The sequence below is a fragment of the Myotis brandtii genome, unplaced genomic scaffold (assembly GCF_000412655.1).
Source record: "Myotis brandtii unplaced genomic scaffold, ASM41265v1 scaffold206, whole genome shotgun sequence".
Taxonomy (NCBI): domain Eukaryota; kingdom Metazoa; phylum Chordata; class Mammalia; order Chiroptera; family Vespertilionidae; genus Myotis; species Myotis brandtii.
In genome coordinates this window covers 1,203,232-1,205,905 of record NW_005357691.1, presented here as the reverse complement: position 1 = coordinate 1,205,905, position 2,674 = coordinate 1,203,232, and the positions used below count along the sequence as shown (strand labels likewise).

General features: G+C 48.8%; 1 pseudogene; it reads left to right on the top strand.

Moving 5' to 3' along the window:
• Nucleotides 1-1,631, top strand: part of LOC102260697 — a 15,032-nt pseudogene extending 13,401 nt beyond the window's left edge.
• Nucleotides 1,632-2,674: the final 1,043 nt, after the last annotated feature.

Here is a 2,674-nt window from a genome sequence, read left to right as displayed (position 1 = left end):
CTTCGAGCTCCGGGCAGTGCTGCACCTCTGGCTAGGCTGCGCTCCCCACCGCCCAGGCGCGCCTCCGCCGTGTCCCCCGTAGGGCTCACCCTAGGACCTTTAAAGACACCTCACTCATTTATGGATAATAAAGACCATTATAAACTGATGAACAAAAATAGATACAGAGGCAGAGCAGCATTGAACAGAGTGTCAAACTACAGCAGGACCGGGGAGGGGGGTTGGGGGTGGAGGGGTAAGAGATCAACCCAAGGACTTGTATGCATGCATATAAGCATAACCAATGGACACAAGACACTGGGGGAGTAGGGGAGGCCAGGGAAATATCAAGGGGGAAAAAAAGGAGACATATGTAATACTCTTTGTAATACTTTAAGCAATAAAACAAAATTTTAAAAAAATAAAGACACCTCGAAGGCTCTTTAAAAGATGAGATCCATTGGCCCCATTTCCTCAGGGGAAACACAGTCACTATGGCGTGGTAGTTGGTGTGTTGTCCGCCCGCAATAACCATGAGCTTCGAAATGTGATAAGAAGCACCTGGCTGAAACATTCACTCCAACACCCCGCACTCAGTCACCGGGTGCTGGTCAAGTTCATCATCGGCGCCCGTGTCGGCGAGGTGCCGGTGGAGGACCGGGAGGACCCCTGCTCCTGCCGGCTGCTCAACATCTCGGACCCAGGAGGCCCTCTTCATCGCTCGCTTTAGTCCCCCGAACTGTGGGGTACAGGTGGACAGACTGTGGTACAAGCCCGCGGAGCAGTTCGTCTTACCAGAGAGCTTTGAAGGTACTATTGTGTGGGAGAGCCAAGACCTGCACGGCCTGGTGTCCAGAGATCTCCGCAGAGTGGCGGTCCATGACGGGGGAGGAGTCCTCAGGGTCACAACAGCCCGGGAGGGTGCGTGGCCTCCTGAACTCACGGAAGGTGTGGAGGGTGTGGCTGGCGGCTTTATTTATACAATTCAGGAAGGTGATGCTCTCTTACAAAACCTCCACTCTCGCTCCGGACAACACACTGACCATCTGAGGAACCTCCGCGAGGAAGATGCCTTTTGCTGCAGGAGGAGAGCAGCCGCCATGGCGATATTGTCTTCGTGGACGTCGTCGACATCTACTGGGACGTCCCCGCGAAGCTGTTGAACTTCTATAAGTGGACCGTGGAAGCCACCAGCTTTGATTTGTTGCTGAAGACGGATGACAACTGCTACATATACCTGGAAGCCATGTTCAACAGAATCATCCACAGGACCCTGCAGGGCCCGAGTGTCTGGTGGGGAAATTTCAGGCCTAACTGGGCCATGGACCTGACGGGGAAGTGGCAAGAGCTGGAGTACCCGAGCCCTGCGTACCCTGCCTTTGCGTGCGGGTCGGGGTACGTGGTCTCCCGGGCATCGTCCACTGGCTGGCTAGCAACTCGGGCAGGCTGAAGACCTACCAGGGTGAAGATGTGAGCATGGGCATATGGATGGCGGCCATAGGACCTAAAAGATACCAGGACAGCCTGTGGCTGTGTGAGAAGACCTGTGAAACAGGATGCTGTCCTCCCCGCAGTACTCCCCACAGGAGCTCGCGGACCTGTGGAGGCTGAAGGAGCTGTGTGGTGACCCTTGTCATTGCGAGGCCAGATGAAGGTGACTCCTGGGGAGGGGCCTGGGTGTCTGCGTGAACCTGAGGAAAGCAGGTGCGGCTCGATGCGTGCTCCCTCAGGAGCTCCAGGCAGGCTCCCCTGGACCCGCGTTGTATCACATCATGTTCTCACAGTTTCCTCTTTAAGAATCAACCCTGATGCTGTAGCAATAACAAAAACTTTATTTATATATTGGAAGATTTGAAAAATACCAAATAGTTTATAAATCCTGCTGCATCATTTCTAGTTAGCATTCACTAGCTATCATTTTTGGTTAAAAGTTGGCTTGTTCAGAAATCTTGAGTGACTGAGAGTTGGACTTTCAGCCTGGATTGCAGAATAGCTTCGTCTAGCATGATTAGGACAATTATATGGGCCGAAAAACAACTCACAGAAATGCTGTGTGATGCTGTGATCACGTCTGAGCAGTAGTCACTTGTACCAAAGTGTGGGTTTCTGGAAATAACATCACTTTCTGTGGATGTCTGAGCAAAGGGGGCAACTTAGACCTGGGAAAGAACCCAATGAATTCTTAGTTCTGGACCTTGGTTTTAAAGTTCATTTATTATTAATGGACTAATGCACATCTTCTTTTGCCATTTCACACAAATCCTGAGAGTCACAGTTTAGTACTCCTATTAAAAATGCTACATTTTTGGCAGAATGGAGGGGAGTAAGAGATCAACCGAAGGACTTGTATGCATGCATATAAGCATAACTAATGGACATAAGACACTGGGGGGTAAGGGAGGGCAGGGGACTATCAGACACATATGTAATACCCTTTGTAATACTTATAATATTTTTTTAAAAAGAATAAAAAAAAATAAAAAATAAAAAAAAATGCTACATTTTTGTGAATATAAGTAAATTCAAATACTCTCGGGGTTTTAGTGCCAGAGGGAAGGATATTTTTAAATAGTTGACACTTTGAAAGAATTATGCTTTCCTGCTGTCATTGCCTAAAGTTTACCTAATATGAGTGAATTTTGATCAGTGCTGGGAATCATTTACAGAAGAATATAGGCTCCTATAGGTGTAACTA